Below are 17,286 nucleotides of genomic sequence, written 5' to 3' on the forward strand. Positions count from 1 at the left end.
GGGACTGCATTTAGAACTACGGGAGTTGACATCCAGTGGCCAGTCTTTGGTGAGGATTCCGTGTATCCACCTTCGGACACACCTGACACTCCATACCCGACACTCCACCCATTGAGGGTGAGGATTCTGATTCTGAGTAGGTATGCTTGATTCCTTACTATTACCTTCACTGAGGACAGTGAATATTTTAAGTTTGGGGGTAGTAGTTGAAGGAATATATTCGTGTGAGTCTCATAGTTTGCATGTTCATGATAATTTAATTCATATAATTGCATATATTTTTCCATGTAGTTTTTTTTTATTTTATTAATTTTTGGTAGTTTTTATGATGATTTGTTCATGTAGTTTCATGCATTTGCATTATATTATGATTCCCTTAGATAATTTTTCCGATTAATTGGTGATATTGATGCTAGTGTAGTGATGTCGTATTTATTGATGTTGAGTCTTATTGGATTGATTTGCATGCTAGAGACACTTGTATTTCACTAAGTCTTATAGGTTGCTAGAGTGCTAGATCATAATCATGATTTGTTGGTTTGTCGAGGTTTAATCGCTTGTTTATATTTAGAATTTAGGATATTCTCTTAATAATAAAAGACATGGATATTTATAAATTGGAGGAAATTAGATTTCATTGCTAGTTGTGTGGCTAGGTGTCAAATGGCTAGTAGTCGGCTCATATTTTTATGAGTAGTCTACGGTTGAATGAGATGGAGCTAAACACACTCATTCAGAAATTGTTGAAAAAAAAAGAAAAAGAAAAAAAAGAAAAAAAAGTGTGTTATGTATAATTGATCACGAGTGGGCTCTTTAGTACTCGAGTTATTAAGTTCTTAGGGGACTTTGTGCCTAGTGACCTAAGGCTTTATAGTCTGGGATCCGCTAACCTAACGCTCGCTACGTGGATGCTATTGCATAAGTCTTTAATGGACCTCACTCATTGCACGATCAAATAAGCATATGTGTTTTGTTGGTTTGAATAAAAGCATGAATCCATGATTAACTCCGATACAAGAGTTGAAGTGTTATAAGTTATTTTGAGTCTAACTTTTATTCTATTTATAAACTTGTGATTGTTTTTATAAGTAATGAGTTATGGTTGTCGATCTAGTGGCAATAGTATATCTGTAAGCATTTGCACACACGCACGTCTCTGTTGTGTAGATTGATTTGTGAGATTTGATGGATCTTTATGTGAATAATTGCATTTGCTAAGGTGTTGCTAGTTTATTGGTTTAGTTATTCTTTGGGGATCATTGCATTCATAGTAGTTGCATTCATGCATTTTTATTTCTTGTTCTTTGAGTCTGTTTATGCTTGAGGACAAGCATCGATTCAAGTTTGGGGGTGTGTTAAGTGGCATTTATGACGCTTATTTATGCTCTAATAAGCTTTAAGTTGGTGTATTTGTACTCAAGTTATTTATGTTTTAACATATTTTCTAGTATTTTTGCATTTCAGGCTTTACTTCTTGAATCAGGTGAATTAACATTGTTCTGATGCTCATTTGGTGTTTAGGAGGTGTTGGAATAAAAGCTTGAAAGTATGGCTCGAAGCTGCAAGGAATAAAGAAAAGGAAAATAAAGTTTTTGGCAGAAGGTCGGCACACCCGCGCTGATGTTGCGCACGGCCGCGCCAGGGAACAGAATGTCAGCGCGCCCGCGCTGGTGAAGCGTGCGGCCGCGCGGGAATTAAAAATCCTGATTCTTTTATAATTTAATTTCTGGACTCCTGGGAATGCATGGACTACTATATATATATATATATAACTTTAGGTGGTTTTTATAATGTAATCAAGATATCAAGGAAGGAGAAGACTGCAAGAGACCTTTTGGCACAATTCAAAAAAGGCGAAGACAATCTAGTTTATTCTCGTGAATCTTTGTTTTGAGTTATAATTTGGATGCTTGTTTCTTGTTTTGTTGAACCTATATTCTTGTGTGTACTTTGGTTTATTTATTCGTATAAAGACTACGTTTGCTATATCATGTTTTCATTGGAACCCACGTTGGCGATGATTTCGATTAAGGGCTAATCGTTATCGTGGGGTTCTAGCGGATTTATTTATATATTTCTTTAGTTGATTTATTTAATGCCTTAGTGTGTGGTGATTGCATGATAACCTAGTTATGGTTGTGCTTATTCGTCTTATGAGCGTCCCGGACTTATAAGATAGCGTGTTAATTCTTAATGAAGCGAAAGTGAATTTAAGGATTTAGAACTTGCCATGCTAGCATAGGTTCATGTATTTTTATGCATGATTAGTAGGTAATTTTAACCATCTTACTTGCCCTATGTAATCAAGATATATAACTTGTGCTTAAACCATTATGTTGTCAAATTATATAGACATATAGGGTCTCAATATAATTGGTGCCTATTTAGCTTCTATCTCTTTTGTGGATGTCTGGTAGAATGATATTCGTGCAACGAAAGTTGGCGTTTATCAGTTTCATGTTATCTGATTAGTGTCATCACCATTGCATGCTAAGGTTGAGAATAATGAGGCTATTGAATGAAGTACTTAATGAAGTTAGAATCCCATATTTGTCATATATATTAATCCAGTCTATTTTATTCTCGTAGTTATAATTGTTAGCGTAATTCTTAGTTATAAACATCCTCAATTTGTTATAGTCTTAGCATTGAATAATAACCATATATTGTTGCTTAGGTGCGTAATTTAGATAGTTAACCAGTACAGTCTTTGTGGGATCGAATTTGATTTATATCTTATACTACTTGCGAACTCGTATACTTGCGTGTAATAGTAGCGCGTGTTTAGCGACTAACAATAAACCAAGTGTAGCAAGTATAATAATTAACTAAGCATATACATTTTCAGAGAAACATATCAAGCTATATCCTGTAAGCATTTCTCTGCGATTTAGTTGTATAAACTTTTTAGCATCTTTAAGCTATTCAAGCTTCACAGGGTTCTCATTTAATATATATATATATATATATATATATATATATTTGGTGGATACTTTCAAATCCACCAGAAAGTTTTAAAAGCTTTTATTTTTATTACTTAGTGTTTTGATTTCTATCATCTTTTTATTCCGCACAACTGCTAGTAAAACACTCTTATATTTATCAAGTTATAACTATTTTAAAATCTGAAAATGTATCCAGAATTACATTCAACCCCCTTCTGTAATTCTTGTTGTATTGTTAGGGAATAACAATTGGTATCAGAGCAAGCTCTTGAAGTACAATGAGTGTAAAGATCACAACAAACAGCAAGATGAACAAGAAGGATGTCGGAGTCAAAATTCCATTTCTGGAAAAAGATAATTATCACCACTGGAAGGTGAAAATGCACCTACACCTTCTTTCCCAAGATGAGGCCTATGTGGATTGCATAGAGAGAGGTCATCATGTACCGATGAGAGTTGTAACTGGAAATGAACCATCTATTCCCAAACCTAGGCATGAATGGTTAGACCATGATATTGAGCAAGTCAGGAAAGATAAGAAGGCCATGAACATATTGTTCAATGGATTTGATGGTGATATGTTTGATAAGATCATTAACTGTAAAACAGCCAAAGAGGTTTGGGACACAATCCATATTATTTGTGATGGTATAGAGCAAGTAAGGGAGAACAAGATGCAGCTACTGATTCAGCAATATGAGCATTTTCACTATGAAGAAAGTGAGTCTCTCACTGATATTTTTAGTAGATTTTAAAAGCTACTAAATGCTCTGAAGTTGCATGGAAGATTCTATCAAACAAAAGATTATAACCTCAAGTTCCTTAGATCTCTTCCAAAAGAGTGGAAGCCAATGACAGTCTCATTGAGAAATTCACAGGATTACAAGGAGTTCACCTTGGAGAGACTGTATGGCATCCTGAAAACTTATGAGCTTGAAATAGAGCATGATGAGAGGATGGAGAAAGGAAGGAAGAAATGAGGGTCCATAGCACTAGTTGCTGAGTTAGAGAAGGAGAAAAGATGAAGGTAGAATTTGTTGAGTCTGCATCAAAGGTCTGTGAAAGCAAGGGTAAAGGGCTGGTTGAATTAGAACCACACAAAAGTTACCATGGTAAAAAGGTAATAAAACAAAACAAAACAAATCAAAAAACAACCAACCAAGCCAAAACATTTCATTTACACCAAAAACAAAAAGCTATCTCACCATTCTTCATCAAAGCTCTCGGCTTTTTCTTCTTCTTCAAAGCAAGAAATTCAAAATCCTAGTTCCAAGCTTTGATAATTAGCAAGGTAATTATCTAAGACTCCTTATGCATAGATATAACTATCCTATAAGTTTGAGCTCCTAAATCATTCACAATCGCTTCCTAAAAATCATGGAAGAAGATGGTGAATAGTGTTTTTCAAGAACTAAAATTTTTGTTCTTGAGTTTTGTTTAGATTAAGCTTGGATAAGGACTTTTAAGGATGATTCCAAGCTAATTACTTGATTCTCCACTCTCCAAGGAAGGTATAACCCCTCCAAACCCTAACTTTACTTGAGTAATTAGGTTTAGTTTTGTTGTGATAATTCATGAGAGGCTTGATTGTTGTGTATGTAGAGGTTAGTTGGTTTTGTGAAGTTTTTGGAGTTGTAATTCTTGGATTGTTGACTAATGAACTTAAGTATAGTTTAAATTCATGTTTGAGAATGGTATAAATTGATAATATTGAGTTGTGGGGGCTGTTATGGTGAAGTATAGATGGAGTTTGGTTGGGATGTTGATTGTGAGTTGATTGTGAGATGATTTGGAGTGGTTTAAATTTGGGTAATCGCATAAACATAGCCGTCGTAATGTCCGATTTACTTTAGACTGTTTTTGTTCTTAACATTAAGACCCGTGAACTCACTTCTAGGTTTTGACCATTTCCATGATTAGATAGTTCATGTTACGAGCTTCGTTTTGATATGTAGTTCGTTTGATTCCGATATACGGTTTAGGAGAAACGACCATTTTAAGTAACAGCGTTTCGCGAACGAACCATTACCCCTCGCCTTACTTTGAAACATAGGTTAAAGACCTAAAAGGACTAATTGGAGTATGAAACATTTATGTAAAGTGTATTAGGCAGTTGGTAAGACACTCGCGAAAGAATTGCCTTAAAACTCTTAATGGTTAATTTATTAAAAATGGTAGAGCCGAGGGTACTCGAGCGACTTAAGAGAATCAGTAAGCGCAAAGCGAGCGTTAGAGTCAAAATTGGTTAAAGTATAGATTTATAAGTGAATTTGGTTAATTCCAACTTATATGTTGTTTATAGGTTACCAGACTCATCCCAAGCCAATTATAACCCCCAGTCACTCAGGCAAGTTTTCTATCCGTTATACTGTTGTTGTGATGTATACATTTGTACATGTATTATCTTGTGATAGATGCATAATGGTTATTTAGCAAATTCTTGCGATATATTGTAGCATGTGATATGGTATATATGCATGCCTGTTTCGTAATCTTGATACATATATCTGTTGATTCAGTTGATAATACATATGCTAGAGATAAGCGGTAAATTGCATATACCCTTAGTATAGGGGACCCAGAGGTGAACATTTTCTAAAATCGGGAGTCGATGCTCCCGAGTATAATATATATATTTATATATATATGAATAGTTTTTAAAACTATGAATCAAATAAGGTTTATTCGATAACTTTATTTTATTAATGAATATTATTTTGAATATTAATTTGAGGGCTTATGACCCCGTCTATTTTATTATTAAATATTATTTTGAATATTCATTCGAGGACTTATGACTCCGCTTAATTTATTAATGAATATTATTTTAAATATTCATTCGAGGACTTATGACTCTGCTTAATTTATTAATGAATATTATTTTAAATATTCATTCGAGGACTTATGACCCCGCTTAATTTATTAATGAATATTATTATTTGAATATTCATTCGAGGACTTATGACTCCGATTATTTACTAATTATTATTCTTAATTTTATTAAAGAATAATGTGTCGATAATCAAACTCACTTTTGATTATTCAAATAAAGATAGTACTTTCGTATAAGTATATCTTTGGTTATTTAATATACATTGCAAGTATAAGTTTTAAAACTTCTACTTCAATTATTTTTATAAAGATTATTCTTTATGAGAATATTATTTTAATAATAATATTCGGATATTTTCTAATAAATTGGGACTGATTTATTTCATTAAATCAGCATTACTCCAAACATTCTTAAAAATGTTTGCGAGTCTTCAAAATGATTTTAAAAGTTAGAGCGGATCCCAAAACTCATTTTTTTATATATTTAAGATCTTCCTTTCAAAGGGGATTTAAATTTTCGCTCAAAACCTGAGGGATCCGGCTCTGTGGTGTGTTTTATATTCGCAACAAGGTTGCTATTTTGATAAAAGAGTTTTTGATTACTTACCCAATACTCGGGAAGTAAAATTCTTGGAACAAGTTAATCCATTAACAGGCATCGCCTGGGAAATATCGGTGAGTTTTCCTTTCCAACTAGATACGACTTCTTGGTGGAGCCGTATCAACAAGTTTCTACTTGGGGAAAGTGGGGACGAGCTTTACGTTTCAGAGTCATGGATTTCATCTGAACTAGGAGTGGCGTAAGTGGTCGAGTGGCGCCGGCCCAGCCTGATTATATTGGCCCAAATAGCCTGGAAGTTCCGCAAGACGGTACATTCATTAGGAGTCCAGTGTTCGGTTGATAAGTAAATCCGACAGGTTCTCCTCTACATGTAGAAAATGGTGGGGTTGCACTACTACGACTGATCATCGTAAGTGGTCTTTCTGGCGCGACAAAACTCCCGTAATGAGTTCATCATCCAATTGGACAATTCTGCAACACTACCCAGAGCATTTCGATCGAAAGGCTACGAATGAGTGGTTGCCGAAGCTTTGACTAAGTCAAACAGTTATAATGGTGTTTCCTTTGAATGAAGTATCTCGTAACTTCATTTCCTTTAAAAATATCTCAAAGATTGAACCTATTCAAGTTTTAACTTGTGGTCTCATCTATGGGATGACCTTTTGAAACTTATTATACTTTGAACAATAGTAGTTCAAGTGGATTTCTAAAAATGGTATAAGTATAGTGAAGTAATTGGTAAATTCATCTTCCTTTAAGCTTATATCCAGTAAGTAATTACCTCACACTTGATAAAGGATTCTAGTAAGTTATCCATTTAGATACTTGCATTATTGTTTACACTATATATTATCTTGCGAACTGTAATGCTCACTCTTGCTTCATTTCTTCATCACACAACAACAGTTAGGACAGATGGCCAGACTCAAGCAGACCCAGCGCAAGCGCGTGGGAAGCGTCCCGCGTCTTCCCGTTGATGTTGTTGCTGCTATAGCTGCAGAGGTAGATCTATTGGTAGATCAGGCATTCTACTTTTGGGAACCAAATATTGTATAATTATAACTTGTGGTAGATAATGGCAATTAACTGTAAATTTATCAAGTAATCATTTTGGGTTGTAATAACTTTTAAATTATGGATTCAAGGACTTGTACTTATTTCAATTTCATCTCTGAGACTATAACGGGTTGTGGTGTGTGTTAGTGTGGGTCATAGCATAAGGTTATTTATTATTAATTAAGTGAAGTGATATTGTGGAAAGAAAGACCGTGACGACCCGGATTCCCAACCCCGGATCTGGGGGTGTTACAGAAATGGTATCAGAGCCAAGCGTTATAAACCTCAGAGATGATGCGACGATATAATAATAAACTCACAAAGATAATAAGAACTCTTGCCAAGTTCATGGTCGGACTACTTAAAGTAGCGCTGACAGTTAAAACCCTTACGGGAACCCTTATAAGTATCATGATAGTAACTTAGCTCGTTTAATGTGTAGGCTCATGAGATAGAGGACCCTGAGATGTTCGAGCGTGAGCATGATGAGGCACTGCTAGATGTCGAGGATCAGGAGGAGCCTGAGATGGAGGAGGATGAAGAGGACCCCTCAGAGGAGTCAGAGATAGAGGTCATTGCTATTTCAGATGAGGAGGACCCGGATGAGGTCCCAGTAGCTGAGGAGCGTGTCGGAGCTATGGTAGTGTACACTGGTACCCCTTTACCCTCACTCCCGGTGGTTAGAGCTCCTACCCCTCCACCACTATCCTGGAGCCCATATGGTGACAGCTCAGAGACCCATACTTCCGAGCCTAGGCAGACCGAGGAGGCACCCCCAGCGGCTCCGAATTCACCACCTCTCGACCCTGCCCATAAGCAGTCTTTGTTAGCCCACGGCTATGTTCAGGATGTACTGAGGACCCGAGTGGCTGTTGCTGAGGCCCGGCTGGATGAGATCAGGAGGGAGTTGGATTCGGAGAGGGCGGGTAGGCGTACCCGAGCTTATGAGACTAGGGCTACTATACCCCGATCCTTGAGGAGGGAGCTGACGGGGATAGAGCTCACGTCCCGAGCGAGACTCAGATCGCTCCAGGGGGACAGGCATGGTAGGATCTCCAGGCGGCAGGCCGACTATATCTTCCGTCGTGCGATGGAAAGGGTATGTGAGCTGACCCACTCCGGTGTGTGATTTAGGACTGTCGATGGGATAGTCTAGTTGTCTAGTTAGTCGAGGCCTTAGTAAGAGCCAATTTTCTGGGATAGTTGACTTGTATATAGCATCCCTTTTTCTGACTAGACAGATAGACTATTGTGTATCACTTTTGGGACAGATGGTTGCAGGACTGTTGTACTTTTGACCAGATCAAACTATGTATTTCTCGCATTATGTATATATTTGTTTCCTTTCAGTTCAGTTCCTTAGTGACGAGATCACTGTTTTTATCATTATTATTACTGCACTTCTTATTAGAACTGTCATAAAATAATAGAATTGCGAGATACATACTCCCCATTATAGAACTGTGCAAGGCACAATGTTGTGTATGATTGTGACCTGACGTTGAATTTCCCAATAATTTTTTTTTATTATCAGTATCATGCCGCCAAGAAAGATTGGAACTAGGGCGAACCCTGGATCTGAGGACCAGGGAAGCCATAACCACGACGGTAGGAACCAGGAACACAGTGAAGAGGAAGACGAGGATTATGTTCATCAGGATGACTCCCTGTATGAAGAGGAGGAGGAAACATATGATGTTGAGGGATTTGAGATAGAGGCTGAGGAAGGAGAAACTGAGGTTGAGCAACCAATACCAAACCCAGGAATGGATCCCATGGGCCAGTTCATGCAACTACTAAGGCAGAACTTGGAACGTCAACCCAACCCACCCCCTTAAGGAAATAACAATGATGTGGCGAACTCTTTCAGGGCTTTTAAGTCCCTTAAGCCCCCTGAGTTCCACGGATCAGCCGACCCAGTTGAGGCAAGGGCATGGTTAAAGGAAATGGAGAAATCCTTTGAGATTCTGAGTATCGATGAGGTACAGAAGACTGTATTTGCTACCTACCTTCTGAAAGGAGAGGCTAACTACTGGTGGGAGGCCAAGAAAAACATGGAGACAGATGCTATTATAACCTGAGAGAGATTCAGTCAGTTGTTTCTGGGAAAATATTTCCCGAGGTTTATGGAAAACCAGATGGAGCTCAAGTTGTTGGAGCTAAAGCAGAATAACTTATCTGTAGCAGAGTACGAAGCGAAATTTACTGAGTTATCAAGGTTTGTGCCGGAGTTTGTGAGCACCGAGGAAAAGAAAGCTAGGAGGTTTCAGCAGGGATTGAAATCGTGGATTCAGAATAGGGTGGCAATCCTTGAGCTTACTGATTATGCCACTCTGGTGCAAAAGGCCACAATTGTAGAAGCCGGAAGTGAACAGATGCAAAAGGAAAGAGAGAAGAAGGGAATAAAGAGGAAAAGTATGAGCATGGGTGGAGGTTCCGCAGGAAGGAGCTTCCCAACTAGATTTAATCGAGGAGCAGTGTCCCTACCGGGAAAGAACACTGGGTTTAAGCGGCCAATAAGTGAGAATGTGAGCCAGAGCGGCCAGAATTCAAGAATGTCCTATTCCAACCAGTCTCGACCCCCATTGCCAGCCTGTAACACTTGTGGAAGGATGCATTCCGGGGAATGTAAGGGAAAGCCAGTAACCTACTTTAAGTGTGGGCAAGTGGGCCGCTATTCCCACAAATGCCCTTCGTCAGCCCCTGCCATCATTCCAACCACCACTTGTCATCAGTGTGGACGCCCGGGTCATTAGAAGAAGGAATGCCCAATGAACAAACCAGCAGCTTCAGGAGCCAGCAGGGCTGCCTCCAATAAGCCACCTACTGCGAGGACTTTCAACATGACAGTCCAGGATGCTATGAAAGACTCAGATGTGATAGCAGGTACCCTTTCTCTAAATTCAGTCAGTGCAAACATTTTATTTGATTCGGGAGCAATTAAATCTTTTATATCAAAGGACCTTGCGCATAAATTAAGACCTAAGGATGAACCCTTGATAGAACCCTTACAAGTGGAAATAGCCAATCATGAAATTATTCCTGTTAACCAGATTCACCCCGCCTGTGAGTTAGGCATAGGGGAGCAATCTTTTAGTGTTGATCTGATTTAAATTAGGGGAGTTTGGTGTAATTTTGGGAATGGACTGGCTATCTAGCAATGATGCTCAGATAGACTGTAAGGGGAAGAAAGTTAAGTTAAATATCCCAGGAAAGAAAGAAGTCATATTTAGAGGAAAGAGGCAGACGCAGAAATTTTTGACTATGGCCCAGGCCAGAAGGATGCTACGAAAAGGAAATGAGGCTTACCTAGCCTATGTGGTGGACACACAGAAGGAGGTGCCCAACTTACAAGATATTCCGATAGTCAACGAATTTGAAGACATATTCCCACAAGACCTTTCGGGATTACCACCCGATAGAGTGATTGAATTTTCTATTGAGTTGGCCCTAGGGACGGTGCCAGTTTCGAAAGCACCTTACCGGTTAGCCCCATTAGAAATGAAGGAATTAGCTACCCAATTGCAGGAACTTTTGATAAGGGTATGATAAGACCCAGTGTGTCACCGTGGGGAGCACCAGTGTTATTTGTTAAGAAGAAGGATGGGAGCATGAGGCTGTGCATCGACTATCGAGAGTTGAACAAGCTAACCATAAAGAACAGGTACCCGTTACCTAGAATAGACGATCTGTTCGACCAGCTAAAGGATGCTATTTATTTTTCCAAGATTGACCTGAGAACTGGATATCACCAATTAAAGATTAAACTCGAAGATATTCCCAAGACAGCGTTCTGTACCAGGTATGGGCACTATGAGTTCTTGGTAATGTCCTTTGGATTAACCAACGCCCCAACGGCTTTCATGGATTTAATGAACAGAGTATTTAAGAAGTACTTGGACAAGTATGTGATAGTTTTTATCGATGATATTTTAATCTACTCAAGGACTGAGGCAGAACATGCGGAGCATTGGAGAATAGCTCTAGGAATACTCAGAGAGGAACAGTTATATGCCAAATTCTCGAAGTGTGAATTCTGGCAGAATGAAGTACAGTTTTTAGGACATGTGATCAATAAAGAATGAGTATTGGTCGACCCCTCCAAGATAGAGGCGGTCTCAAATTGGGAAAGGCCAACCACATCCCACAGAGGTAAGGAGTTTCATAGGATTGGTCGGCTACTATCGTAGATTTGTACAGGACTTTGCGAAGATCGCAGCCCCTTTAACACGACTTACTCGTAAGACAGAGAAGTTTGAATGGACGGAGAAATGCGAGAACAGTTTTCAGGAATTAAAGAAAAGGTTGGTAATGGCCCCGGTGTTGGCATTGCCAGACGGAAAAGGAGATTTTGTGATATATAGTGACGCGTCGCACAAAGGATTAGGGTGTGTGCTTATGCAGCATGGTAAAGTGATTACGTATGCGTCGAGACAACTGAAGGAATATGAGAATAGATATCCTACTCATGACCTTGAGCTCGCAGCAATAGTTTTTGCCCTAAAAATTTGGAGGCACTACTTGTATGGAGAGAAGTACGAGATTTTCACAGACCATAAGAGCCTCAAGTACATATTTACGCAGAAAGAGCTCAGCATGCGCTAGAGGAGATGGTTAGAGCTAATCAAGGACTATGATTGTGAGTTCTCTATCATCCGGGGAAAGCCAATGTGGTGGCTGATGCCCTTAGTAGAAAGGAAAGACTCAGAATGATAATGACTTCGGAAGAATTGATAAAGGATTTCGAGAGGATGGAAATAGAAGTAAAGGTAACCGGAACCGGAACTGAAAAGCTGTTTGAGATCTCAATGCAGCTAGAGTTATTGGAAAAGATCAGATTGTGCCAAGAGAAAATAATAAATGAAGGCAGAGAGTCAATGACTGGAGAAGAGACCCATACTGAGAAAGATGATAAAGGGATAATGAGGTACTCCTATTGGATTTGGGTTCCGAACGTTCAAGAGCTTAAATATGAGATTTTGGATGAAAGCCATAGTTCAAGGTATTCCATTCACCCGGGAAGCACCAAGATGTATAGGGATTTGAAGGAATATTACTGGTGGCCCAACATGAAAAGGGACGTAGCAGAATGGGTAAGCAAATATTTGATTTGCCAAAGAGTAAAGGCAGAGCACCAGAGATCCAGTGGACTTTTACGACCCCTGGAGATTCCCGAATGGAAATGGGAACAGATAGCCATGGATTTTGTTGTCGGTTTACCAAGGACGAAAGCCAACCATGATGCCATATGGGTGATTATAGACCGACTGACAAAGTCAGCTCATTTCATTCCTATCAATGAGAGATACACAGTCGATAGACTGGTGGACATTTACCTTAAGGAAATAGTGACGCGACATGGAGTCCCAGCATCCATTGTCTCAGACTGAGACCCCAGGTTCAACTCCAGATTTTGGAGGAGCTTTCAAGAATGTGCGGGGACCAAGTTAAATATGAGTACCGCTTACCATCCCCAGATGGATGGGCAAAGTGAAAGGACCATCCAGACACTAGAGGATATGTTGAGAGTCTGTGCAATAGACTTTAAAGGAAGTTGGGATGATCACTTGTTGTTGATCGAATTTTCTTATAACAATAGCTTTCATGCTAGCATCGGAATGCCGCCTTATGAGGCCCTGTACGGAAGAAGGTGTCGATCTCCCTTATACTGGGATAAAGTAGGAGAGCGGAAGATGCTCGGACCTGAAGTGGTCCAAAGGACCAAAGACATAGTGGATCTCATCAGAGGACGGCTGGTAGCAGCCCGAGACAGACAGAAGAAATATGCAGACCTAGCCCGAAAGGACAAGGAGTATGGAGTAGGGGACTTAGTACTACTAAAAGTATCCCCTTGGAAGGGGTTAATGAGATTCAGAAAGAAAGGAAAACTAAGCCCAAGATACATTGGACCTTTTGAGATACTAAGACGGATTGGGAAGTTGGCTTACGAGCTAGCCTTACCCCCAAACCTACAACAAGTTCATAATGTGTTCCATGTGTCAATGCTAAGGAAGTATCATCGGGATTCCAGACACATAGTGGAGTACGAGCATGTGGATATGCAACCGGATCTGACTTACGTGGAGAAACCAGTAAAGATTATGGATAAGAAGGAGCAGGTGCTTCGGAACAAAGTGATCAAGCTAGTCTGAGTGCTATGGCCGAATCATAATGTGGAAGAATCAACTTGGGAACTAGAGAGCGCAATGCTAGAAAAGTACCCCCATTTGTTTTTTATTTAATTCCGGGATGGAATCCTTTTAAGGAGGGGAGACTGTAATAACCCCAAAATTTTGAACTTTTTGTAACCCTTATGAATAGTGTTTTTGCTGAATAAGAAAAATTTTCATGCCACACTATGTAGGGGTTCTTTTATTGTTATTCTGAGATCATATTAGTACTCTTTATGATAAATGAGTGTATGTAAAGATCGCCAGAATCCAAATCCGAACACTTTGATTTTTCCCGAAAATCCACCAGATATCGAAAGAATTGAGTATAAGGTAATAGGATAAAAAGGATTTAAATTCAAGGATTTTAAGAGAGGATCATAAAAGGAATATAATGTATTGAGAAAGGTTAAGGGAACCCAAATAATAAGATCCCGGGTATGATCCCTCAAACGATAAACGAAAACGAAAGTTAAGCGAACCGTATAACAGATCAGCGGTCATTAGCCAAGTAATTAGAAGCTAATCAAAGAGGTTAGTGGGGATGATGTCATCAAACCAATAAGAAGAGGACAAAGGTAGGAGGGTGACATCCCATGGTGACATAAGCATGACCAAGCAAATTGTGTTGTTGGTTGAATTAGAACCACACAAAAGTTACCATGGTAAAAAGGTAATAAAATAAATCAAAAAACAACCAACCAAGCGAAAACATTTCATTTTCACCAAAAACAAAAAGCTATCTCACCATTCTTCATCAAAGCTCTCGGCTTTTTCTTCTTCTTCAAAGCAAGAAATTTAAAATCCTAGTTCCAAGCTTTGATAATTAGCAAGGTAATTATCTAAGACTCCTTATGCATAGATATAACTATCCTATAAGTTTGAGCTCCTAAATCATTCACAATCTCTTCCTAAAAATCATGGAAGAAGATGGTGAATAGTGTTTTTCAAGAACTAAAATTTTTGTTCTTGAGTTTTGTTTAGATTAAGCTTGGATAAAGACTTTTAAGGGTGATTCCAAGCTAATTACTTGATTCTCCACTCTCCAAGGAAGATATAACACCTCCAAACCCTAACTTTACTTGAGTAATTAGGTTTAGTTTTGTTGTTATAATTCATGAGAGGCTTGATTGTTGTGTATGTAGAGGTTAGTTGGTTTTGTGAAGTTTTTGGAGTTGTAATTCTTGGATTGTTGATTAATGAACTTAATTATAGTTTAAATTCATGTTTGAGAATGGTATAAATTGATAATATTGAGTTGTGGGGGCTGTTATGGTGAAGTATGGATGGAGTTTGGTTGGGATGTTGATTGCGAGTTGATTGTGAGATGATTTGGAGTGGTTTAAATTTGGGTAATCGCGTAAACATAGCCATCGTAATGTCCAATTTACTTTAGACTGTTTTTGTTCTTAACATTAGGACCCGTGAACTCACTGCTAGGTTTTGACCATTGCCATGATTAGATAGTTCATGTTACGAGCTTCGTTTTGATATGTAGTTGGTTTGATTCCGATGTACGGTTTAGGAGAAACGACCGTTTTAAGTAACGGCGTTTCGCGAACGAACCATTACCTCTCGCCTTACTTTGAAACATAGGTTAAAGACCTAAAAGGACTAATTGGAGTATGAAACATTTATGTAAAGTGTATTAGGCAGTTGGTAAGACACTCGCGAAAGAATCGCCTTAAAAATCTTAATGGTTAATTTATTAAAAATGGTGGAGCCGAGGGTACTCGAGCGACTTAAGAGAATCAGTAAGCGCAAAGCGAGCGTTAGAGTCTAAATTGGTTAAAGTATAGATTTATAAGTGACTTTGGTTTAATTCCAACTTATATGTTGTTTATACGTTACCAGACTCGTCACAAGCCATTTATTAATGACTCCGCTTAATTTATTAATGAATATTATTTTAAATATTCATTCGAGAACTTATGACTCTGCTTAATTTATTAATGAATATTATTTTAAATATTCATTCGAGGACTTATGACTCCGCTTAATTTATTAATGAATATTATTATTTGGATATTCATTCGAGGACTTATGACTCCGATTATTTACTAATTATTATTCTTAATTTTATTAAAGAATAATGTGTCGATAATCAAACTCACTTTTTTATTATTCAAATAAAGATAGTACTTTCATATAAGTATATCTTTGGTTATTTAATATACATTCCAAGTATAAGTTTTAAAACTTCTACTTCAATTATTTTTATAAAGATTATTCTTTATGAGAATATTATTTAAATAATAATATTCGGATATTTTCTAATAAATTGGGACTGATTTATTTCATTAAATCAGCATTACTCCAAAAATTCTTAAAAATATTTGCGAGTCTTCAAAATGATTTTAAAAGTTAGAGCGGATCCCAAAACTCATTTTTTTATATATTTAAGATCTTCCTTTCAAAGGGGATTTAAATATTCGCTCAAAACCTGAGGGATCCGGCTCTGTGGTGTGTTTTATATTCACAACAAGGTTGCTATTTTGATAAAAGAGTTTTTGATTACTTACCCAATACTCGGGAAGTAAAATTCTTGGAACAAGTTAATCCATTAACAGGCATCGCCTGGGAAATATCGGTGAGTTTTCCTTTCCAACTAGATACGACTTCTTGGTGGAGCCGTATCAACAAGTTTCTACTTGGGGAAAGTGGGGACGAGCTTTACGTTTCAGAGTCATGGATTTCATCTGAACTACGAGTGGCGTAAGTGGTCGAGTGGCGCCGGCCCAGCCTGATTATATTGGCCCAAATGGCCTAGAAGTTCCGCAAGACGATACATTCCTTAGGAGTCCAGTGTTCGGTTGACAAGTAAATCCGACATGTTCTCCTCTACATGTAGAAAATGGTGGGGTTGCACTACTACGACTGATCATCGTAAGTGGTCTTCCTGGCGCGACAAAACTCCCGTAATGAGTTCATCATCCAGTTGGACAATTCTGCAACACTACCCAGAGCATTTCGATCGAAATGCTACGAATGGGTGGTTGCCGAAGCTTTGACAAAGTCAAACAGTTATAATGGTGTTTCCATTGAATGAAGTATCTCGTAACTTCATTTCCTTTAAAAATATCTCAAAGATTGAATCTATTCAAGTTTTAACTTGTGGTCTCATCTATGGGATGACCTTTTGAAACTTATTATACTTTGAACAGTAGTAGTTCAAGCGGATTTCTAAAAATGGTATAAGTATAGTGAAGTAGTTGGTAAATTCATCTTCCTTTAAGCTTATATCCAGTAAGTAATTACCTTACACTTGATAAAGGATTCTAGTAAGTTATCCATTTAGATACTTGCATTATTGTTTACACTTTATATTATCTTGCGAGCTGTAATGCTCACTCTTGCTTCATTTCTTCATCACACAACAACAGTTAGGACAGATGGCCAGACTCAAGCAGACCCAGCGCAAGCGCGTGGGAAGCGTCCCGCGTCTTCCCGTTGATGTTGTAGCTGCAGAGGTAGATCTATTGGTAGATCAGGCATTCTACTTTTGGGAACCAAATATTGTATAATTATAACTTGTGGAAGATAATGGCAATTAACTGTAAATTTATCAAGCAATCATTTTGGGTTGTAATAACTTTTAAATTGTGGATTCAAGGACTTGTACTTATTTCAATTTTATCTCTGAGACTATAATGAGTTGTGGTGTGTGTTAGTGTGGGGTCATAGCATAAGGTTATTTATTATTAATTAAGTGAAATGATAT

This window comes from Apium graveolens, chromosome 3, assembly GCF_009905375.1.
Source record: "Apium graveolens cultivar Ventura chromosome 3, ASM990537v1, whole genome shotgun sequence".
NCBI classification, from domain to species: Eukaryota; Viridiplantae; Streptophyta; class Magnoliopsida; order Apiales; family Apiaceae; genus Apium; species Apium graveolens.